The sequence below is a fragment of the Anas acuta genome, chromosome 4, assembly GCF_963932015.1.
Source record: "Anas acuta chromosome 4, bAnaAcu1.1, whole genome shotgun sequence".
NCBI lineage: Eukaryota > Metazoa > Chordata > Aves > Anseriformes > Anatidae > Anas > Anas acuta.
Genome location: NC_088982.1, coordinates 23,140,219 through 23,165,741, shown reverse-complemented (window position 1 = coordinate 23,165,741; position 25,523 = coordinate 23,140,219). Strand labels below are relative to the sequence as shown.

Below are 25,523 nucleotides of genomic sequence, written 5' to 3'. Positions count from 1 at the left end.
AGCCTCCATACAGATGCTTCTATTTCTGTGTACAGGGTTAGGTGGAGGAGTGCAATTTCAGCCTCTGGATAGAAGATGAAGTAAAGAAGAAAGCTTAAAAACTTTACAGGACTCAACGCGTTTAGGTCTCCAAGAGACAGAGAAGATAGAAGCATGGATAGACATGCTAGAGGATGGAGAGAATAGAAGCATGCTGCTTATTTCATCAGTATATTAAAAGCTGTGGTAAATTATATGAGCACAGAAAATTCAACAGTTGCTGAGAGATGCCAAAGGCATCTGTTAAGGACAGTAACAGTTGAAAGATATTGCTGCCCCTGGTGAAAGATAAGAGAGTTGAAATTGAGGAAAGGCAGATGCTGTGGTCAGAAAAGGTGCTTTTGGGGAAAATGAAGTATGTCAGGGGCTGAAGTTGTATCCGGCCTTTGACAGACTTGCTATGTCCTTTGGCTATGTCCCTTTGGCTGCATGTGACTTGAGGAAACTCAGATGAATTTAGAGTGCCTAAAGAGGCATAGTCAGGGTATCTCAATCGCTGTGTGTGACTGAACCACCCCGAAGTGCAAAACTCAGGTACTCAGCAGAAGATGAGGGCACTGCTGGTCACTCAGGTTGCTGGTTTGAACTGGTATGGCAGTCCCTAAGATCCTGTAGTGACGCAGGATCCGTGTGGTAATGTGAATACAAAGCAGATTCTCTCCTGGTTCTTTTGTGACTGTGATGTGGCCTTAGCTTCCTGCACCCTCACCAGAGGGGACCTGGAGAATGCAAACAAGGGCAGAACCTGCCTTTCAGAATATTTATTACTTCTGGGGCTGAATGAACCAGAAAGCGCACAGTTTGATTTCCTTTGCAGCACTGACAGGAAAGCAAACAAATCCTTTGACTTGAATCTTGTATGTCAGCACAACTGGCTGTGGGGCTGCTTGTTTTCTTCTCTTCTGTCTCAGAAGTCATTTTTCCTTAGACTTCCATTTGCAGAGTCAGCCAAAGACTTTGAGCCTGTTTACATATGGAAGTATTTTCTAGATGTGGATTGATTCTCAAGTGAGTATTTATTTCGCTCTGTTTTGTACCTTCTGGAACAATTTCATTTTTGTTTTGTCGATCATATGGATACTGAAATCAATGAGAAAATTCTACTTTGGACATTAGGAAACTGGAAAATATCGGACAGTGAGTGTGATGGCTAAAGCCTATTGCCACAGGATGAGGTCTGTGAGAACAACTTGGCAGGCCAGGCTGGTTCCCAGCTATATTATGTGATTGTGCTATGACACTGCCACATAGCTGCCACTAGCTTGCAGCACAGCAGCACACCGTACATCACTGTGAATCAAAATCCTGGATCTTAGAATTCATCCTTCGTCTGCTGGAAGCCGTTGCTCTATTTGCTTTGTGAGCAAAAAAACAGGGAACAGTACTGGCCTTCTGAAGCAATAGGGGGGCTACCAATAGCAGAACCTTCAAAAACAAATTTTGTAAGACTTTGAGCCTTCAGGTGGTCTGGGAAACACTTGGAGAACAGAGAAAGAGGAAAAAGGTGAGAAAGTGGAGACCTCATGTTTTAGATTTCATAAAATTCTTGTAAGCTGAAAGAAGAAAAATATAAAATTTATGAAAATTACTAAAAGTAAGTGCACTTAATGGTACAAGTTAATTTATATGCAATTTTGGCATCTTGGCTTATCAAAAGCTTATTTTTTTTTTTGTTTGCAAGCAGTTTTGTTGATAGGCTCACTGCTTCTTTTTCCTTTTTGTTTTGGTATTGGGCATGAAGAGACACTGAAGGAATTTAGCAGGCCTTTATCCTTCAATCGTGTTGTGCATTTTTACATGAGGGAACAATATTCTGAAAGCGGGCTCAAATGCCTATGGAGATTGCTTCAAATAGATACCGCATATATGCCTTTAGGCTTGATCGAGGCCAGGTAGGATATGTGATCTCAGCTGTGGTATTCAATTGTAGCTTTGAGTCCCCAGAATTATTTTGCCCTGAATATTTCAAATGCTTCTGGTTTGTTTACATCATCCGAAGTATTGCTAGTGGCAGGTGTTGTAGTGGGGCTATACTGTTCTGAACATCAGCCTTGCTTAATACAAAGAGAATTGGATAAAGCCCTAAGCAGTTAGCATGACTCAGTGGTTCTCTTCTAGTAAAATGAAACAAACTAACAAAAACACCCTAAACCCAACAACAACAAATGGTTCAAGGAGCTTTGCTTTAAATTGTCAGGATATTGGGTTTGACCATTTGATGGAATAACCTGCAGCTCTTTGAAAGGCGGCTGCTAGAAGTCAGCGTGCTTTCCCTCTTCAGCCAAATCAATTCTCTTGTTTTCCAGTTTGTTCTCTTTCCCCAAATTCCCCTCTTTCTTTCCCACACTGCACTACTTAGTTCTTCCCATCACCTTTTGCCTCCCTTTCTGCTTTTTCTCCTTCCTCCTTTTTCACCTGTGTTAACTGACCTGTCAACATTGTGTTCCTGTATTTCCTTTTTATGGTGTTTAACATTTTTATAACTTCAAAGTGAAAATCTGTCACTTGTTACAACAGAAATATTAAAGGCTGGAAAGAAACAGTTCAGAACCTGCTCTGTCATCAGTGCCTATAGCTGCAAAGCATCATCGTTAGGTACTGCAGACAGAAGAATAATCTGGTGATGTCCTCCTTTGTGGAGTGCTGAAGTTACAACAGTGAATGACCAGTAAGTCTTAAAGCTACACAAGAAGAATAAAAAATAAGTCTTACCTTTCAGATTGTACTCCATCGACTGCTGGAAAGGTTTGGTTTAGATATCTTCATCCTGCAATAGTAAAGCAGCGCTTTGAGAATGGTTTCTTGGTGTGTCTGCACAAGTAGGATGTTCTGAGGAGCAGGTTGCCTGCCACAAACAGTGTGGAAATATAACATCCTCCTCTTCATGCCATTGTAATTTCTTAATTTACACAATGACCAAACTAATCACTTGAGTAATATGCTCATCCCCTTGAGCTGAACTGGAATGCTAACCTGCTTAAAGTGAGCATGGGCTTGCCTGCTCCAGTGGATTAGGGCTCGTGTAAAATGTTTACATTTATAATAACAACAATAAACTTAGCAAATCTTCAAATATCGTGGGAATTCTTTTTTCTTTGCTGGCAGCCAGGGTATTTATAGTATCAGCTAAAACTGCAGTATCCTTGTTAGAAGGTTCTCCTTCAGATTTTCATGAACTTTGAAATTTAAGAAAAGCCTCTGGCATTGCACCAGTGTTCAAGGTATCTGGTAAAGCTATTGTTCTTTCAGATACATGTGCCCCAGGCTAAATAGAAATTTCAGTAAAATGTTTTCTATTATGGATTTAGAGAGAGATAAATTTGAGAGATAGCGATAGAGTTAAACTGAAATGGTGTGGATGCTTTTTCTCCTTTAAAAATATTATTTTTTGTTTGGTGTGTTTCTTGTTAGGGAAGGGAATGTGGACATATGCCCACATGGCTGTGTGTGTGCACGCAAACCTGTAACAATCATTAATCACCAAGTCAGGATCAAATCTGTGAAATGGACAATGTATTTTTCTGTGGGTTCAGAACTTTTGCTATGTGCTTCCTTTCATCCTTAGCACCTCTCTGCCTTGGTAGCAATAACTTGAAAAATCTCAGTGCAGCTTACGTTACAAGCTTTAACTCCAGGTAGTTATGCTTGTACCACCAAGAGGGAGGCTTCCAAAGGCTTTGAGATCCCTTTCAGCAGAGCTCTGAAAGCCTGAAATATGGCTGAAAACTAAATGCTCTCTGCCGAATTCAGCAGCTTGTGATTTGGGACCAAATTGAGGTGGCCCTGATATCTGCTTTGAGTCACTGCTAAGTAAAGCCTGAGCACTTTTGATTCATTGCTCAGCTCTGTTGCCCTACAGCGAGCCACTTAACTTGTCTTGTATGCTACCATTTCACATCCTTCTCAGAGCTTAATGTTTGTGCAGCACTTTGGAGATTTATGGCGCTATTCCATCTCATTATAGTGTTGCAAAGGGCTGAGAGGGTTTCTGTGCATCTGCTAAAGGTGTTGTTGGTACTTTAGGTGGAGTAAAAAATGAAGCTTATGAAGACTGAGGCATTGTGTCTTCCTATCTTTGTGTGACTTGTTTCTGGCGGTCTTCTTGTCTCTTTTTACCTTAATTACATTCTTGTTTGATATAGCTGTCATCATGAATTACGAAGTAGTTTATTCCATTTAGTTTTTTGTTCTGTTCTCTAATTAATCTTTCTTGCAGTGTAATTTTGTCTCGATGTCGTTATTTGCTTTGTGTAAGCCATGCCCTAAATGAAAGCAAAAATCCCTGCAAAAATGAAAAGCAAAATCCATGGCCTCTTGCCACATGTTGAGAGGATGCAGATTTTATTTAACAAAGGCAAAAGATGTATCCTGTTTAACTCAGTCTTACAGAGCATTCTTATCCCCTGTGAATTGCTTTTGTCTGTTGAACAAATTCTGAAATAGTAGGTCAGCTATAGGGTTTTCATTAATTTTTAATTGGGTTTTGTGTGTTTATTTTAAGTCTACTAAGAAATACGTTTCTAAAATTCCCTAGAAAAGGAAAATGCCAAAAAGGAGAGCTGATACAACTTACCAACAGCTATAACTTGTAAGCTTACCCATTATATCGTCAAGTGATAACTGATTTCACTGTGATGTGTGTCACTGGTTTTTGATCTAAACATGGAGTTGTTTGTTTGTTTTAAGGAATGAATTACTGAAGCTGCTTATAATGTTAAAAATGTGCTGAAAGCTCAGCATCAAATGCTGGATGCTTAATGGAATAAAATGTGCAAGGCAGGATTTCAAGTGAATCAGTAGTTCATTTTCCATGTCAGCCAGGATCAGACATAAACCAGTCTATGTTTATAACGAAACATGAGTTAAAAATATCCTCTTTTCATTGTATTTGGAGCTTTCTCCTCTTTTACGTAGTGATAGCTTGGAAAATGGTTCTTGTTCCTGCAAATTACACTCAGACATCTTAACTAACTACTCTTTTTTACCATCATCTTTGCTTAGCAACATCCCTTTTGAGATATTCTTGGAAACTTAATACTTGTCTGATGTGTATAACAGTGTTCATAAATCAAGGAATGTCGCCACATCCTGCTCTCTTACATTGTTTAATACTTTTCATATTATTGTTTCTGGGAGAGAAGCACAAAGCCTCACACACCCACTCACTCCAATACGTTGCAGGACACAACTACAAATGACCTGGGCCCCAGCTGTTGGAGCACGGCTTACCATGGTGGTGCGGGTTGTTCCAGCACATGAATCGCATCTGCGTGTTTGTCATGGACCCAAGCAGCAAGGAGCTTTCACATTCCCCAATAACCTGGAATTTAAACAAAATCATTAGGCTCTCTGTACTTATGTTGTAGAAGCTATTTGCATTTTCCATTTTGTTTGGTTGCTGAAAACAAGCTATTTCAAAGTCAAGTAGTCAAACTCAAGTGCAATACCCTAGGCCTGTTTTGGCATAGCCCCTGGGTATGCTTCTGATCCTGAGCATGCTTTTTGCTGGACAAAGTTAACATTTTGGGTGCTGTGAGCAGTTTTTCCAGATCTACCTTCTAGTTCTGCAGTCGGATCTTCTGATAAGCTTGTTTTTAAAATTCTATTATTCTTAATGTTTAATAAAGTTACATTTTTAAATGCTGGACAGCTGTTTCTCCGATCTACATACTTTCCCACTCCATTAGGAGCTCCCAGCGTGAAGTCTTCAAGCACCATGCACAGGTCCCGTGCTGTAAAATGTTGTGTGAAGCTAGTCAATGCTTTTCATAAGAAAAGAGCCCCCCTCACCCTACGGATCAAAGAGAAGCAATGTCTGTGTTACTCAGAACAGCAAGACAGGCTTTGACTTATTCTTTCCAGAAGCCATAACCTGCTCCTCCAAGCTGATCTGGAGCTCAGCTGACTGTAGACATTTCTTCTTTTCTTTTGTTGGTCAGAAGTAATAGAACTCAGTGCTGTCCCCAGCAGTTTCTGAAAAAATGTTCAGCTGTCATCCGTGGTTTTAATTTATGCCCTGAGACTTGCATCCCCCTCACAGTTTCCTTCCCTACTCTGTTAGACTTGGTCCTGCCCCCCGTGTGCCTTTGTCGTATTGTTCAAATATTTTCTCTGCTGCAAACTCCAATAGCTTTTAGGGGGACCTTTTTGATCATTTCTACTCGTCATCTCAATTCAAAGTTCAGTGGAACGAACCTCTGATTTACATGCATTCTTTGTGTTTCTGCCCATGTGTTTCTCTATAATTATTTACATATGGTTGTATTAATGTTCTCTTTCCTGAAGACAAGCTGAGATGGGTTTCGTATGAGAGATGAAATATAGACCCGCTGCTTGTTCATGGTAAAACTGTGGCTGACCTTGCTAGGAGTGGAATCAAAGCCTTTGAGAGTCTGTTGCAAGATAATGAGAGGGAGAAATGTTGTGAAATCAAAGCTGAATTTGAAAACCCTAGATTGTTCCTGTGAATGCTTGGAGTCTAGAAACAGCCTTTCAACTGTGGGACTGCACACTTCTCCCCTAGGGAGAGGGAGCTAGGGAGTAGGGACGAGGAACACTAAAAATGTAGAAAACTGAATGTCTTGGCTTACTAGGGAAACTGAAGAAGGAGAGAAATGAGTAGTCGGTCTTCTTACAAAAAACACTTAAGAAGTCAAATTGGGTTGAGGTTAGCTATTTTTGCAATCTTTCTTGCATTCAAAAATGTTTTCAAGGCTTTTAATGTATTTGTCAGTACACTAGTTCCTGAATGCTGTCATTGTGTTCCTTGTAAATATGAAATGTGTCACTGAAAACATAAAATATGTAAACAGGTGAGATGCCATGCATCAGTTAACATGTAAATGAGCACGTTTTAATAATTTTCTGAGATCTGAAGGATCTGCTTGATTTGTGGAGAACCTGAGCAGTAACAGAAAAGCTGTTTCCCAAGTAGCGAAAACAAGCTGATGAGAGGAGATATCTTGATCCACAACAGAAGATAGGCTGAAAATAGAAAAAGTCTTCCAGAAGAGCCCTGCGGTCTTGCCATTTCCTGGGTGCATGGGCTGAGCTTCCAGTTGCCAGCAGGACGGGTTGAGTTTTGCTCATTTGGTCATAAACTGCTAGTGTGTTGAATGGTAAGAAGTGGTACGTTCAAATAAGCGTGGGGATTTCTGGAGAATTATCACCTTTCCATTAGCTAAGACAGCTTAGGACGGTGCTGTCTGTTTAATTGATCTTTGTAGTCCATTATCATAAGTCTATTGGTGTCCAGATACAGGTCTTAGCTGTAGCTATCTTTTAGTGAGGCCGCTTTAGATCTCTGGTGCAAAGAGAGATTTTGATGTTCCATTTGTTCTACTGCTTTTGCAGATCATGCTGGCTACTGTGTTCTATCTCTTCCTGGCAAGTAATGATCATGAGTTGTTTCACATGGTGGTATGTGTCATACAAGGTTTTCTGCTTCTTGGACCATGAATCACAACAAAATAAATTTCTGTTTCATGAAGTGTCATACAGAATCATAAACTACTTCACTGGAAGGAACCTCTGGAGTTCATCTGGCCCGAACTTTACTCAGCAGAGGTCAACCTAGGTCTACAGCTTTCTGCAGAACATGCAACACCTACGTTTAGCTCGTTAATGCAGGGAAAGCTTTGATCTTTATTGGCAGTGTCCACGACAGCAGCAAACACTGGGCAGGTGGTGTGGCATCAATAAACTCCGTCTATGTTTGTGTAGTTCTTTGTTAGCAAAGACCTCGCAGAAGTCTGGGGTGAAAGTTCAGCATCTGAGGTTTTCCCCTCCTATAAAAATTTCCTGTTCTTAGATTGGGTGTTAAATTTTGCGTTCCAGCTCCTTACCTCCAGATTTCAGCCCAAAATGCTAGCAATCTGTCTCCTCTTTAAAGAACCTGAAAGAATAAAAGAACACACTGAGATCTTGCTGTATATCGGTATTGACGTGTATTTTATGTGCTGGGGCAATACAGAGACATTCATCTTCCCTCTAGAAAAAGGTCTGGTTCTGTTCTATTTGTGGCAACTTATCTGGGTCTGTTTTTAACAAGATAATTTTTGTCACTGTTGCAATAGATTACGCTTTTTCTCAGATACCATTTGTTTCTCATTTTAAAGTTACTGTCAAGATGAGCAAAATAATGAGTAGGTAAGCGATAGCTTTTGAATGGGACCTTTGAGAGCTTCATCCTTCTAGTTGCTTGGGCACAGAGATGTTTGGGTACCCAGCTCCTGCAGGTACTATTGAGGCAGCATGAAGAAGCCGTGTCAGTGGGACAGAGTGTGTGGAGCTGTGTGGAGCACCTTCCTTTTCTTTCTAGAAGATGAGGACATGCACAGCCTTTCCTATGATCAGAATCTGACAAATCAACCTACCCAGATGCTTAAAAATTAATTCAGGGCAGAAAGAGTAAAGCCAGCTCCTCGTTCCTGCAGCTGTCAGTGCCCATAAATCAGCTGTGTTTTTCCTTTTGAAACAAGGCAAGGGCATGAATTTAATTAATGGGTTTGACTTGCTCTGGAAACACACAGTAGTCACCCCCTCCACACCTTTCACAGATGCTGTAAACATACAAATGTTATTGTGTATTTACTCATGAATGCCTCCCAGCATCATTGTGCTAGACACAGTTGAATGCCTCGGGCAGGTGGCAAGCCAATGACTGCAGCAAATCCTTGTTCTTTGGGCACCCAGATCGGAGCCACAAAGGAGCAGCAGGTTGGACGTGGCACTGCTGTGGTTCCACCCGAGCTCTGCTCAACAAAGGCATCGGTACTGGCTGCTGCAGAACACTGTGGGGACAACAAAAGCTGGGTTTTGACTGCTTTGCATGATTGGGAATTAAATTATTTTTGAAAATCACGTAGATATATCCTACCACTTCGTTAGGCAAACAGACCCAAAAACTTACTCTAAGTCGTCCATGAAGTGGATCATCAAGAATCTCTCTGACTGTACTGTTTGCTTTTTCTTGTATTTTTAATTCTTGTTACGTGTAAAGAGACACAGAAACTGTCGAACTTGATCAGACTCAAGTTCAGTCCTGTAGTGAGCATCAGATACCTCAGAAGAAGTTGCGAAAATGCCTGTCAGGGAGCTGCTATGGTGCAACTTTTACATCCATCAAATGTGGCTTACGTCTCTTGAGTTTGAAGACTTCATACTTCCAAAAGATCAATCTTTTTTAAGCTTACATTTGACTTGGTCATACTCCCTGTTGTAGCATTAGTCTGTGGTTTTCCCTAGAAACCTTATTATATTCTTTTCCCTCAGACATAAATGTATAGATACCAATTGCCCAGGCTAGCTATGCCAGAAGAATAATTTTGTTTGCTCGATTTTGAATTAGGCCCTTTTTTGATCTGTTTGGGTGTTTCCTGGTATTTATATTATATAACCCTACATTATATAAAGGGATTTCATATTATCCCTTTAGTCTACAATGCAGTATATGTTTTCATTGCCTCTCTCGAGGCACCTAGAGAACTTTGAAAAATATACACTACAAAACACAGCTTTTTTTTGGAAGAAACAGTTTTTCAGAGCATTATTTGACCTATACAGGTTGGTGGTTTTGGCTAGTGTGGATGTTTCTGAGAGGCTGAGTTAATCTCCTAGCAAACACATTTGAAAAACAATGGTGCTTTATTCAAACACTGAAAAATAAGCCTGAAAATAGAGGAAAATGGTTGAATGTTGCCTTTTATTCCCTGGGTTGTCTACAGGTGTGAGAATACCCTGGAAGCTCTGGGAACAGAATGGCACGTGCTCTGCTCTGATGACTTGAACCCTGAGATGTCGTGCTAACAGCATCAGTCCTAGCTGTTTGGTCTTTGTCTTCCTTAAATCTAGGGTTTGGGGGCAGGACCTGACTGGGGATTTGAGGAGAATCAGGCCTGTAAGTTTCAGAACAAGATTACCAGACCTGCGATGAGTGCATTTATGAATATTTATGTGGAATTTAGGATTCAGAGCGAGTGTTGAGTGCAATCTGCTGCACATTTTAATCAGGAAAAAAAACTCAGACCTCTCTTCCTTTCTCTGACATACCTTGAAAAGATTCACAACTCTCAGTTTTTAAACACTCTTGCCAAAACAAGAACATCCATAACAAGTTTCAGTCACAAAATGCGACTTCATCACTAAGGTTAAGTGTTTAAACACACTTAGGACTGTACTGGCCAGCCCCTGACATTGGTGATTCTGTGAAATGTTCACGAAGAAAGCCAAACACCAGGTCTTTGTGTTTGTTATAAGAGAGCATTTTTTCATCTAACTGTAGAATAAATATTTTAGTTTTCTGTCTATATATAGCAGCTTTAACCCAAAGACTTTAGCCATTTCTGAAGTTAGCATTACAGCTATACCTGGCAGCACTTCAAGGTGGAAAAGCTTCATCAACCCAATTTTATCAGCACAACTGCCTGGAAAGGCTGCGTTGCATGCTCTGGGATCCTTCACAAGGATGGCTGAAAAAGGAAATAGTTTTTCCTGCTGTTGGTCTCCTCTCATTATTGATAAGGCCCATTTTCAGAGTAAGGAAAGATGGAAGCGTCTGTGTTTCTTCTACTCTTTTCTAACAAAGTTCACAGCACACATTAAGGTGCACCCAAATTTATGGCAGCTTAACCTTCATGCTGCATGCTCTGCCATGGATCTGCAGTCCCTCTGCGCGGATCTGCTGCAGATCTTCTCCTTGCTTGCTTGTGTCCTCTACATTCTTGCAACAGATTATGGATCTTACTGGCTGGGGAGAAGGGGAGGTAGGTACACTGCCTGCTTTGCCTTTTTCCACTGCCTTCATTAATATTGTCTGGTACTGCCGGGTGCAAATGTGTCCGTGTGATTAGCCAGCCTTGCCAGCTTTGATCTGGGTTGCAGCTATCTTGCTCAGGACCTGGCTTTTTGCAAGCAGTACTCCCAGACACCCAGTCATCCCCCAGCCTCTGACTATTTTCAGGCGGTGGTGACAAAGCAGAATCTAATTTAGCTACAAAAATTCCGAAGGTTTCCGAAGAGCGAATGTACTGTCATAAGCTCTTCGGCAGGCAAAGAGCCATGGGGAGCCTCCTGTGGAAATGGGATTTCCCTCCGTTCACATTTCTGAGGATGTGGAAATGGATGGCACTAAATCCTGGGTTATAATTTAGACAGTGAGAAGATTGCAGACTGATTCCGTAAGTAGAAAAATCCCTTAAGTAAATACATAATGTCTATAATCCTGTCAGTCAGAAGATTAGAGATGCAGTCAGATACTAACTTACATAAATGGCTTAGCAGCGAAGATTGTGCTAATAGAGGTAAGAAACACACTGTGCTGAAGGCCAGGGAAATGGGGGAACTCTCAGGAATGGTGTCTCCTGTGTGAGCAGACGTTGTAACAAAATGTTCTGAGCTAAACACCACTCTCCTAGCGCAATATTTGAGATAACTGGCGTTATGTAGATGGGTGGCTGGAAGCAGCCCGCTGTGCTCAGCTTTCATTCATATATTTGGGTAACATATGCAGCCTTTAAGGCCCCAGCTTCAGAGTGGGACTTGTTCCTACAGTTCCCAGTGGTGTGAATATCGCACTGACGTAGCTGAGGAGCAAAGCGATGTGGGGTAGCGGCACTTCAGCTGCCATTTTAAGGATTCAGTGCTATCAAACACAGCCTTGGGAGCAGGCTTTCCTGATCACTTTTGCTATGTGTGTACATATGTTCCTTGTTGCTGTGGTGAGTGCTTGGAAAGCCCTACGTTACCAAAGTTAGTTTTTATTATTTTTTTTTCCCTCTAGGTAGAAAGAGCAGCTGTCCCCAAAGGCCAGAAAGCGGTATCACCAAAGCAGTCGACAGCTCTTCCCTCTTCTCCTCCTGGGCTACATGCTGCATACAACAGACCAGGACCAACCTGCAGTAGGTAGCCCTTCTGGTTGAGAAATCTAGGTGTTTATGATAAATCTTAATGTATACATAATGGTCTAAAAGGTGCACAAAAACTTGCCAAAGGTAACTTCAGGTCCATTTTCAAGTTCTAGCTTCAATAATAGCAATATTTGCAGCCTGAAGCCAAGTGAAGGCCCAGGAGAATGTATCAGTAGAGAATCCTCTGAGCAAAGCAGGAAAGAACCAAGATGAAGATTTTGAAAAAAAAAAAAAAAAAAAAAAAACATTTCCCTAATGTGGTCTCTAAAGCCCATTCAAAGTGGGTAGCAAAGGTGTCTTTCAGACAAACTACTGCAATTCAATTAGACTGACCTAATTTTTACTCTTGCTCTCTCTGCTGCTGATTTCCACACCGATACCATTTAGCTTTAAGACCACATTGTGGCCTGGGTGAGATTTGGGTTACAGCACCACTGACTGCAGGAGTTTAAATACAGGAGCTGTTGTCAGAATGGGTATTTCGTGTGCATGCTTCTCTGAGCTAAGAAAACTGAAGGAAAACCGTTTTGGTTTGGGAAGATGAAACTCCTTTTAAAGAAAAGTAAATGCTGTTGTAGCCCAGAGTAAATGCTACTGGCTTTGATTTATGCAATTTGTTTACTTTTTCTAATTAAAAGTGGAGGCTATAGGCCGATTCTGCTATATTTTACATCATTATCTTTGTGCTGACTACTCATGATGACACACAAAATGGCACACAAGTCTCACTAAACACCTATCCACTTAGTTGTGTGCATCACATCCCACAGTTAGCAGAATTACTTATGCATTTAAAGCAGTTTTATCTAGAAATAGAAATTCTTACTGGGCATTTCTTCAGCAGCATCTGTTTTCTTTATTTAACTTAATTAAAAGCTGCTTTAAAATGCATTGACGACATCAACATTTGGATAAGATTATGGAGTGATGGTTCTGGGTTCCAAGCCTTTGAAATATAGAAAAGTTCTTTTCGGAGCATGAAATTACTTTTTCTTGCCACCTATTCCTTAATTTAAAGTTAATCCTATGAGAATGATAGTCCAAGCGTCTATTTAAGACTGAAGCCTTGTTTGCCCACAGAAATGGCACTGTTGTGAAGCAAGAGAAAACTGATCAACGTAAACCAATTTTAAATCAGTGCATCATTCTTATGTAGAAAATTGCTTCAGTTTAACTCTGCCAGTGCAATGCCCTGCTTTCATTAGAGCAGCGTGTGTAGTATGCTGTACTCTTTCCGTGAGCAGCTCCGAGCAGCGGGTTTGCAGCTGAAGCAGTGCCACTGCAGCACCTCACCCAGGCTGGGACGCCCACGGTGCCCAGGTGCCAGGCTAGGTTTGCCAGGTGTTGGCATTTCATTGCAGTCTTCACATGCAGGATTGAGACAAAAGTGTTAGCTTTAAGTGATGAGAGGAATCCTCTTTTTTATTGCAGTCTTTGATTATATTGTCAATAAAGAAGGACTCAAGTTTAGACATTTATTTTTCTGTTGTAGGCTTAACTTGACTGAACTGGCATGATTTGTATGTATTCCTGGGATTGTAAGGAGACAATGTGAAGGTTAGCCAGTGGTCCTTTTGATTTTACACTGACTAATGCTATGTAACACATCTTGGATCAATTTGACTTAAGTTTTGGGGTTGCTGAGGATGGTTAATGTTTAGCAGAGGCTTGCATTTTCTGTGAGGTACGGCCATTACTGAAGGTACTCTCATCAGGTAAGACTGATACCAGTCCTTCAGTCATGTGATCTTTTTCTTGCAATGGATGGCTCTCTGGATTTTACAACACTCACATTTTTAATGTTAAAAACAGTTAAAATTAAAATCCTGGGCCTCGGTAACACATCCTAAAGCCAATACTGACAGTCTTTATTTTACAAATCACCTTTAATATAGGGTCTAAGTAATTTGCATGAACTAATATGAATATTATCCCCAATAATAAGAACTTCTTTCCCCTCAACTGCTCAGGTTTCTGCAGGTCCTACTGGTAGGAATGTCTGTATGGCCTAGGGATGCTGTAGGGGCATGCAGAGGGCTGTGTGGTCCCTTACTTTTCCTGTTCTTTGTCAGTCTGCAGGCTGATTGGCAAAGACCTGAGCTTCTGTCCTGGTTTGGATCAGTGTCCTGGTAAGAAGAGATGGTGAAGTGACAGGGAAGGGCTTGAGTTTCTGATGGAGACGCAGATAGTCAGCCAGATTCTATCAAATCCTGCCTTGTTCATGTCAGAAAGGCACTAGAACTCATTTCAGCTAAGATAGACTGGCAAATCTGCATAAAAATGTAGTTGTTGCTTTCTTAACCCTCCTGCTATCTGATAGAGTTTCAGTCTACACAGCTCATTGTGGTGAGGTGTGGAAGGTGTCTGAAGAAATAAGATATTTGTGTCCTTTACAGGCTTTTTCACACTACGTTATCTAGGTTATTACCTCTTGAAAACCTTTAAATGTATTAAGCTTATATTTTTTATTTCCTCTGTAGCAAAGCTTTCTCTCAGTGAAAGTCATGTATGAGTGACTTGTGGTGTAACTTCCCATCACAGCTAAATTGCTGTGATGCTGAACTGCTGCCAAGAGACAGCCCTACTCCTACCAATTTCTTTGAGCTGTTCTGTATGTGTGAAAAAAGAAAAAACTATATATTTAAAATTCATGATGGACAGAAGTGCCCTCTGGGAAAAACAACAGAACAAAACAAAAAAACACAGGACAATCTGCTGTGGCTAAAGCTTCTTCTGAGCTCACAAGGTGAGAAGAGCCTGTGGACCAGAGGCCTCAAAACCACTGAAACCATTGCACCATCCTAAGAAGTGGGAGAGGGTGCCCAAATGCTGTCCCCTTGGACATCGGCTCTGGCACAGCCTCTGATAGCCACCAGCTACTGTGTAGAGGTTTTCCCTGAGAGGTGAGAGGACACAGAGGCAGCACTCCACTGATTTCCTCCTTCCTTCCTCAAACAAGAACTCTCCCTTTTCAGGTGGCAAATAATACTGAGAAAACAATAAGGGAGTTTGTGAAACAAGTCCACTGTTTAATGTGCAATGCCTACGCTCTTGTGACATTGAGTGAAAATGCCAGCCCCGCTACAGAGAGGGGGGGAGTGGAAACCTGTCGTAGCTATTGTCTCCAGAAAGGAGTAAATTGTGTGTAATGTTGTACCAAAGAAGCAAAGCTTGGTTAGTGTGTACTACTTTGAAAGATCCCTGATATTATATATCTCTATATGCATAACATATATTTTTGCTTTTTCATATAGTAGAAAGTTTTACAGACATGAAAGGAGTGTGGAAGCTTGGAAATTCAGGCTTAGGGAAAAGATGTCTCCATGGGCAAAGTCTAAGGAGAAGGAAACAGGTGGCAAACATTAATATTAGGGTAATTAGCTGTGTGGGTCAGGTGGAACAGTGCTTGGGGAGGACAGCTTTGCGGCTAAGAGGCCTGACTGACACCTGGCAGCCCGCTCGTGGCCCTGCTGTGGGCACCCTGGCCCCAGGTGGACTTCAAGAGCATGGTTCTGGCCCCCAGCTCAGGCAGCAACCAGCTGCCACCCTACTGTTTGGGTTATCTTAGTGCCTGTTGTGTGCTAGGTCTTGCCCCACAAAATTGGTGTTGCTGCTAAAAGTCCTGTTACTGAATGTGATGGTGGCTTGCAGATGGCAGATAGCCTGTTGTCTGAGCAAGGCAGCTTGATGGTCCGGGGCAACTTGAGGTTCATGAGCCTGGGTTTTCCTTGGCCTCGAAGAGCCCCTGCTGCTGGAGGAGCTTTGGCCCCCCTCAGGAACATGGCAGGCATCAGACCCCACTGCTGCCAAGGCAGCGGCCCCCACACCTTGTGGGGTAACCTCCTGAGGTCACCCATCCCCTGGGATTTCAGATGCCTGTAGTATCTTCTTCCTAAATCCAAAGGGATTAAAACTCAGAGTTTTTGCTTCTCAGGGGTGGGGTATCCTTTACTAATACAAAGAATGGGGTCAGGCTGTTCAGTCTTGCTGTCCCAGCAGCAGCAGATACTAGAAGTCTGGATCCAGTCTGGTGCCTGAAACGTTCTATTTAATCTGGCAATATTTAAATAGGGTATGTCGTACTGGTGACATCGTGACACAACACGGCCTTTATCACCTCCGGGGCCTTAGGTGCTGCTGTACCACAACCAAGGAAATACTGTAAAAAAATGAAGGCAGCTCTCTTGTTCTTGATGAACTGATCTATGAATTACCTGCAGCCCTGTTAAAAGGGAAAATCCTGCATGGCAGCTGCGTGACAAGCTCCTGGAGGAGAGGGGCAAGGCCTTGAGGTGGGAGCTGGGTGATTGCGCCCTGCCACTGGGGAACACCTCCCTTGTCTCTCTTGAATCTCGCCTGAATGCTTCAAAAAAGGGCATTCGTGGAAAGCTTTGTGGCAATCAATTGTGATCTTTGCTTCCACTAAAAGGTCTTCAGGCCTCCTGGGAAGCAAAAGAAAGGCCTGGAGAAAGAAGAAAGGTGAAGGCCAGGCTCTGCTTCAGGCATACCTTTGTTAGCAGGCATTTCATAAGTGCTCATTGAGTCAAGTGTTAAGTCTTGATTGTGTCATTTACTGTTGGACTAGAAACACTGCCTTTCTTACTGGGGGGAAAGTGTACAGACTCGGTGAAGAGATTTTCTCAAATCAGGCTTTTCCAGGCTTTATGGTGCTCTAGCCTTTATTTTCTACATGGGTATGTTATTTTTTTTTTTTCCATGGGAGGAAAGTAGCAAAAGATCTCTGCGTGGGAAGGTGGCATGAGAGGAGGGTGAAGATAGCTCTGCAAACAGGCTTCTTTCAAATACCACCCTAGAGAGACACTGCAGGTTTTTGGAGACTGGGCTCCATGTGGTAGGTGGGAAGGGATTTCTGTGCTATTGATTAATTCCAAATTGTGTGGGATTTTCTTGGCTTAAATGAATGGGGGCTTTGCCAATTTAAGCTTAGTTTTCCTTCTGTCAAAAGAGCTACGAGAGCTATGTGATGAGGAAGTTTTGAGGACAGAGGGCTCCTGAGTCTGCAGGGCCTGATGGAGTTAATCTTTCCATTTGCCTGGGAAAGGGAGCCCAGCTTTTTCTGGGCGGTAGTATATTTACTCATTGCAGTTTCTGTTGCAAAGTTTCCAGCAGCCTTATTCAAGAAACCCTGTATATCTCCTGGAGCACAAAAGGCTTTTTTATATCTTCAGATATTATGCTCCTTACTGGGGATGCCATGGAAATGAGGAAAACCAAAACAACCAGCATAAGGTACAAATCCCGCACCTTAACAATAGAGCCTCGCACAGAATGAGAAACAGAAGGCCAAACCTAGCAAACAGGTGGTTCTTGATGGTCTCAGACCTTGGATTTGAGATTTTGTGCCAGTGTATAGGTGAGCTATTGAGCTGCACTAACACCGTGCTGTACAGGGAGCTCTGTGGACAGAAGAATATTGCAAGCTGCAGGAATGTGAGATAAAGTAAAACTGAACAGGCCAGAATCAATCTGTTTCACTGAACAAAGAAATCTCAGTCTATGATTAACTTTATTTCAAGTCAAGAGTAGAGCAGATCCAGGCTCTTTCATGGCACGATAGCGAACAATACAAGCCCTGTAGCAGGGAGAGCATACCACGACTGGATTATCTGCGCTAAACATACTTTAGAGAAGTTCTTCAGGTTTACTTTGTCCTGACAAGCGCTCATTTAATGCAGTCGTTACAGCAGTGCAAACCACAGATTTGCAATCAGCCATGCTTGGGGGGCTCATCTCAGATGCTGGCCCCATGAAACAGTTTTTGTTAGCAAATTTATCTTTTTATATCAAGCTGCAACAATATGTAAAATAGAAAAAATTTTTATAAGATTAGAAGAATCAATGATTTATGGACTCCAACATTGTGATACAAAGACAATTTAACATGTTTGGCAGCTTAACAGGTTTGGGAGAAAAACATGAAACTTGCATTCCTTGCAAGGCAAGCAGAAATTATAGGGCAAAGAGTTTATGTTGCTTTCATTGTTTCAAAGGAAAATTAATTTAGATAGAGGAAAAAAAAAAAAAAAAGGCATTTGGTATGCCTGGCAGACTGGAAAATCTTTTGGGAAGATTACAGTTACAACTGGATCTTCAAAGTGGAACATAAACAGAAAGAAAGGATACTGAAGCCCGTTTATAAACAGCTTGAGTTTGCAAGAGTTACATCTTTGGTTTGTTACTGCCAGTCTAAAGTGAATCTTACACAGAGGACTAGGTATGGTCCACAAAATGTGTGCTGTAAATTTGTTACTCAGCCAAGTATATTTTTTCTTGTCCAAACTGAAAGAGAGCACCATGAATTAACATGGTGCTATTGCCCAAAGTCAGCCTAAAGGGTCTGAGAATCAGAAGGCACGGGACTAAGGCGTGTACGGAAGGATGGAGTGGAAAAATAAATGTAAAGAATGGAGAACAATGCACTTGGTACAGGTGAGGGTTTGAAAGATTGGTTTTAAGATGGGCAAAGACAACAACTTGTTGTCCTGTATAAAAGCACTGGTTATATCGATCACTTTGATGATTTCTTGTCCTTGCTGGTGTTTAATTGAATCAAAAGATGAAGTGCAGCTAAGTAATACAGCTTACACTGGGACGCCTGGAGAAGACCCTTTCCTCTGAAGAATTTGATATGTTGTGGGTGCAGAGATGACATACTCAGTGGGCAAAGAGGTAGCATTGATAGTTATGTCAGATATTGGTGGTCCACAGTTCAGATGACTGCCAGTACTAGCATGTAGCAGTACCAGACATTTAGTGATATTTCAGTGAGTGGTAAGGCTCTGCTGTGCCTGGCTTAAGCAGTTTTTTCTGAGATTATTTTGCAGCCTTCATTGCGTATACCTGTTCAGTTCTGGATATGCTTGAGGATCAAATATGTAGAATAATAATAGGAATAATTTGGAAACAGTCAGAAATAAATCACCACATAAATCAATTTCTTTGTCAGGACAATACCTGTGTCAGGCAGCTTTCAGTTCTAACATAGCCTTGAATATACATAGCCTCATGCACCCATTGACTCTTTTATTTTTTTTTTTTATTTTTTTTTTATTTTGTCCTTTTCCCCCTGTTCCATTCCTCAGGATGCTCCCGCTACATGGTCCTGCTTCTATCTAATAAGTGTGGGAAACATGGGAAATGATATTTTTTACCTCATTGTTCGTGAACATTTCACATGAAGAATGGTGGGCAGAGAGCAGAAAAGCAGAGGATTGTTTGGGCCATGGTTACAAAGCACTGTGAAAATGGGTAACAAACCTTATAAAACAGAAAGATACAGAATACACTAAAACTGCTTAAAGCCACACTCAGAAATCTTCAAGAAAAGACTCTGATACAATACCTTAATAAAGACCCTTTCATGTGATGTGACTTTTTCTCTTACGTGAGTTCTTTGCAACTCAAAGGGTTTTTCTTTTCTTTTAAATACAGCACTTAGATTAATGTGCAAAGCATAGAGATAATTTAATCTAGAACTGTTTAGAGCGCCTGTGAACTTTTCCATTTGGTTATTTTAAGCCAATTTCCTTAGCAGACATTGAGTGATGATGGGTGGCTAAGGGAATGGTTTGGCACAATGCTTTTGTGAACAAGAGTGATGTGTTTTTATGTTGTGATTACAATAATTATTTCTCAGCAGAAGGCAGGTCCAAGGCATTAAAAAGGTCCCAAAATGGCAAAGATATGGTAACGGTGAGGTAGCAGTGAAATACAGATGCATTTCTGCAGTATTATTGCTTATCTTGGTTGCATTTGCAACCTTTTTCAGTTTCACTGTAGAACAATACTTGGAAGTTATAGGAAGGTATTCATTCCTCTGAAAGACTTGGGAAAGACTTGGGGTTGTCTGGAATCAGACCAGCTGAGTAATTGAGTAATCCTTTTTTTTTTTTTTTTTTTTCCCTTTAATCCTGTGCAAAAGAATGGGTTGTATCCACCAAAATTATCAATGGAAATTGCACAATTAAGTCTGATTTGTAGGACTCTGCCTTTGCAGCTTACCCCACAGCTATAAACGCTGCGTCTCAGGTAGCTCCATCGTAAGGCAAACCTCTGCTGCCTGTGGGTAAGAATGTCATTTACTGGTCTGTCTGACGTGCTTCCTTATGACAGGAGAGTTACAGACAGTGGGCTGGGACTTTAAAGAGTTTCTCTCTAGAGGCAGATTTGCCTCTTAGAGCATTCAGGAGACTTGGATACAAATTCTGCCTCCTGTACAGAGCTTGGGGCTGATTTAGCTCCTTGCTTCTCAAACCTGGTCTTCCCCCATACAGAAGGTGGATATCAGTGTGGGTTCTGAGCTAAAAGGACTCACTGTCTCCCTCCAGGAGGCAATCCAGCCACATTGTTTTCAGTGGTGCCACAGTAAAGCTTTTTTGTGGAAGGATGGCCGAGAAATGAAACAAAACTATTGCTGTAGTCTGATGAATGCGTGATGCTGGTATTGGCCATGAAAGCACGCAGCTTTCCTTCCCCTAGCTCTTTGTCTTTGTCTTTGTCTTTGTCTCTGTCTCCTTAAGAGGTCTTTGGGCTTTTTGATCATCTGTGCATCAGCAAGTCTGTCTGTTTGTACTCTACATAAACATAGAATGGATGGAAACATTTTTATGGAAGGTAATGAATTGGATAATTGCAGTGAGCATTAGTTTTTAATGTATATTGGTAAATATGGAGTAGCCTTGTAGCAATCTGAGCATATTCATCCAATGCAATGGAAAATATTCTCAAGTGATTTCAATTTAAAAAGAGATGTTAAGGATGGAAATGGGACATTCTACATGGTTGTAACATCTCAGGCCCCTGGAGGCCTTCAGTTTAGGGCTGATGACTGTAGCTTCTGTTTCATTTACATTGCAAATGAAATCTTACGGTATTTTTCTTCTTTATGCACGTTTGCCTGTGAAACGGTGCCTGGCAGTTGAGTCTGTATCTTTGCTGCACAGACGCAGCCCGCTCACTGCTAACATTCAGCGGAGACACGCACGCATTCAGGCAACAGCAACGCAGGGCTCCTATCAAGCCATGCAACATCTGCTGAATTCACATGGGGAAAGGGAACATGAAAACAAATACACAAAGGGCACAGCCACTGAGATGGTAAATATTGTTTTTTCCACACCACACCCAAACCAAAAATAGAGATGGAAAGGACCTTAACAAAGCTTTATTCATGTAAGTGGAAGATGACAGAACTGCCTTTTTTCTTTTTCTTTTTTTTTTTTTTTTTTCCACTGAGCTCTACACAGTGAGCAAGACCATCAGCTTACTACAACAACCTGACACCATCCAAGCCTTATGCCTGTTTTACTCTGAGTAGGTCAGAAGAGTACTTTTACTATGAGTAGATCAGAGGAATAGCTACTTGGAAATAAGCCACGTTAAAATCACCCAAATCAGATTGCTATCAGGCTTGTGTGCTGTAAAAAGAGTAAGAGCTGCTAACACTTAGCAGCTCAGGCAGAGGAAGAAACTGCAGATAGCTTGGTCCCAGAGCTGGGATGTGTCCTGGTGTGAGCAGGGGCATGGAGGGAGAGATGGAGAAGCCGGTGGGCTGTTGTTGAGCTGTGTCAGGGCACAGGCCCTGCTTTCTGCATCCCTGGCTGTTGCACAAAGCTCGGTTGCTTAGTAAGGTAGATAATGCTGGACACTCCCAAACCTAACGCTGATAAAACAGAGTTGCCAAGTGGCTGCAGGATGAAGGGGGAAGGGAATGCCATAAATACAGCTCAGGCAGTAAATGCAACCATTTCAACAAATACAGGGAGAGGATGAACTTTCAGAGGAGGGGACCCACAGCCTGGTAAGTCCCCAGGCTCCATGCAGCTCATTTGGGACACTCCTGCCTTAAATCAGCCTCTGGAGCCTCCACATCAGAGTGCATGGGCATTAATCGCCTGTGGGCATTAATGCCAACCTGCCTGGGCAAAGTGCCTTCGCACCCAGGCACAGCGGGGCTGTGTATTTTCCTCCTGGCCTGTGTGTGAGGATTTGACACTGCTCCCACTGGAGCCGGTTTGATGAGGTCCCAGGTTGGACTCCAGGCTGAAAGGTTTTTCAGTCCTTTTGTGGGTGTGTTTCCTATTTCACTAGGGGTACTCTCCTCCTGTGACTCTGCTCTTGCAGAAAAGCAGATTGCCTGCTACAGCAAGGCACTGGAGCTTGTTTACATAAAATCAGAAGATTAACTGCTCTTTAATAGCAACACACATCTTTCTTTAATAGTCGGGGAATGATTCAAAGTGGAGCCAGGCCCATTTGGTAACGCCAAAAAAAGTAAGCTGCAGGGAGAAGGCTTATTCCTTTCTCCCAAATGGAAAAGTAACTTATGTGAATTAATAATAGAATATTTGACCACAAATACTTTTCTAACCAGAAAGCATCTGCGGCTTTGCAGCAAACATCTGTGGTTAAAGTGAAGAATTGGAAGTTAAATAAACTTGTATAGAAACTGCAGACAAAAATGTCACAGACAAAAGAAAACGTAGGTCTTTTTTCCCCCCCTGCTTCCTGCTGTAACTGATTAAATGTTTAGTTTCCAAACAATGTATTCAGCTCTTAATAAAATTTTAAAGTTCCTCCATATGTCCAAGTGAAAGTGACTCAGAGGGGAGCTCAAGGAAAATTGCTGTGTTGTTCCCTCTTTGCAATAATCCCTTTTGACCTTGCTACCATAACTCATGTATTTTGTCCATTTTGATATCAAACTTTTAATAGGTAAAACTGTATCATGTTTCATACCTATTCTCCATGGCAATACATCCTGTTTGCTGGCACTCTTCTTCTATAGCTCAGCAAAACCCTACCTTTTCCATGCATCAGTGCTTGCACGTGAAGCCAGCACATTCAGGTGCTAGCTCAGGTGTGAGGAGGCCAGGAGCTGGGACCTGGCCTCCCTGTGATGCGTCACAGCATTGCACACCCACTGAAAACCAGATGTTTCACTGTTTCATTTCAAATGGACCCCCCATGGGATTGCTAGAACAACCAACCTCTGCTAAAACAAAAAAGCCACCAGCATATTTTCTCTCATCAAAGAAAGGAGGCCCAGAGATCGCGCACATTTTCCTGCTCTTAACTTTTTTTGGTGGACGTCTCAGTCACACTCTGCTGTAAGGTGACTGTATGTAATCCTCAGCTGAACAGGTTTTGGAGGAGGAATTGTAAGTTTGAGGCAAATATTTATTAACTGACTGAATCTCATCACATGTCAGTGTGTTGCGTGTGTCAAGTCCCATCCCCACCAAGTCATCCGTGAAACAGTGGCAGTGCAAGACAAACAATGCCAAGGCCGTGTCTGACTGGATACTGTGCAGACACAGAATAAGGCCGCCCCTTCCCAAAAAACATGAAGGGAGGCTTTCCTACAGTGGTACGATAGGATGGAGCCAGGGGAGGCCATGGCCTCCTGTGTGGGCCCTGCCTGCTCCAAGCCCCCCTGCTCTTTGTTTCTCCACATTGGGAAGGAAAGGATTGCACCCTGGACTGTATAAGGCACCTTGGCTTTCATTTAGTTAAAGCCTTAGAGCAAATACTTGCTGTAAGTATTTCCTTCAGATCTGATAAAAACAACTGTGTGGTTAGAGAAGGGCCTCAGCACTCAGAAATGTTTACCTTGCTTGCTGACCACTTTCTAGCAGGTTTTCTGAGGAAGCTACAGTTCCCTTCACTTGCAAGTTTTGCTCTGTCTTCCCACCTGCCTAGAGCTGTGATAAAATCAGGTTGAAGATTTCCAGCATGAACCTTAAATCTGGTACAAGTTTCCTGAGATTTGCAAGCGTTTGTGAAGAGGTGGGTTGGCTCTTGAGCAGTGCTTTGCTTAGCTTTGGTTTGAGGGGAAAGAGAAAACTATTCCAGAGTTCTGGAAGTGTTTTTGTTTTTCTGTTTGCTTGATTTCTCCCCAGGATCAAAGAGAAAAATTCTGTTGGGTTTCCGGTGATCTCAGTTTCCAATCATCTGTTTTTTCCTTGTGTATGAGAAGGAAGTCTTTGATTTGTGTGCCCTCACCGTGAAACAACACTACATTTGACTATGCTGATGTGACAAACCGAGATAATAGGTTGGATTATTTCACCAGAAATTAAATCTGTGCAGATTCCTGTAACGACTGTAAAATTTTTGCTATAAAGAACATCTGAACTGCTAGAGTGCTAGCAGCACACTCCTCACTTGTGTTCCTCTCCTCTAGGAAATGAGCAACTTCTCACCTCACTTGGAGTGTGTTTGCCCACAGAGTAACTTTAGCATTCCTTGTATCTCCCATCCTACAAAGACATGTTGTGCAATCAACCTTCAGCAGCTTTAACTCCGTAGCTACTAAGCTTTCCGTGACCCGCCCGATTTGTACAAACATTTGCTAAAAGAGACTAGTTGGGGCTGGCTGTTCCTCCCTTGGCAGGTGCAGCCTTCCTCGGCACTGAAAGCCTGTGTCACAGGGCAGCTGTTTGGGTGGGAGCTCGTGTCTTCCCCTTACTCCCTTTATATTTAAGTTTTGCTTAGCAAATATGAGTTACTGGATAGATTTTTAAAAACTAATTTATGCTCAGAGGTCAGTTACAGTAAATATAGAATAGTTATGGTAAAACGTGGCTACTTGCTACATTCACTACGGTGAACTCCTCTGCTGGGAGGTGAGCAGGTCCATTGGATTGGTAAAAGATTTTTGATGTCTTGGGCTGGACAAACCAGGACAAAGTGGGGTCTTGGCCCTTCTTGATGTTAGACCTACTGTAGTTCAAGATGGGCACTCTGGAAGTGCCTGGCTATTTATTTCTTTAAGCACTAGTGATAAACTTGTTGGGGCTCAAACTTTCTTAAATGTATTGGAAGTACTGGTAATGATAAAGCAGAGAAAATTGACAGCTTATCAGAAGCAAAGTGCTGTAGGTATTGTTACTCTCCACTTCTTTTTGATATCCACTAGCATTACGTGGGAAGAGGAAAAAGAGATGGGTTTTATAGAATAAACTGAGGAAAAAGTACATTGCTTGCAATCACCACCCAACCATTGTAGGAGTAAAACAATAAACACCGCTTGCTCCTTTCATGCAGTGGGAATCCTTAGGGGGTGGAAACCTTCTGATGCACTCGAGATCTTTGAGTAAATATAGATTTTGTAGCTCTACAGAATGTAGTCTACAAGGAAAATCCTATAAAGGGATGAAAATGACGAGTTTGTAGAAACCCGCCTGAAAACAATTACCGTTTAGAGAAAAGCTGTGATGAGAAAAAGATCTTTGTGATACAAATTAATGCTGTACCCTGGAAAAATCCTTCAGCAAAAGTTACAAAAAATAAACTCCTGCAATTTTGCCAGCAGCTTTCAGTGAAACTTTATCACGTACTGTAAAAACAGCTATGCTTTAATACAATTTAAATTTTCAGTTATTTGGGTTTTAACTGACTTGCTTCATACTCCCCCGTTTTGTAAATTTTTCTCCTTTTGTAGAGCACTGAAAAACCCTCCCCATCTGCCTTTCATTTGCTTTTGCAAGATTATTATTTTTTTTCTTTAAAATGCACCAAATTATAGGAGGAGAACTCAAAAATCATGAAAGTCCA

The 25,523-nt window shown here is 41.8% G+C and overlaps 1 protein-coding gene across 2 annotated transcripts in view; it reads right to left on the bottom strand.

The window, feature by feature from the left end:
• The window catches only part of C4H4orf19 (chromosome 4 C4orf19 homolog), a 43,911-nt gene that overhangs the window by 17,597 nt on the left and 791 nt on the right, over positions 1-25,523 (bottom strand). The window contains exons 2-4 of one of the 2 annotated variants that reach the window (XM_068680091.1): positions 7,884-7,933; positions 5,269-5,359; positions 2,752-2,806 (exon numbers count right to left, since the gene is read on the bottom strand). The gene's annotated coding sequence lies outside the window, so the exon portion shown is untranslated. The remainder of the gene's footprint in view (positions 1-2,751; positions 2,807-5,268; positions 5,360-7,883; positions 7,934-25,523) is intronic. The other variant, XM_068680092.1, reaches the window with a different exon arrangement.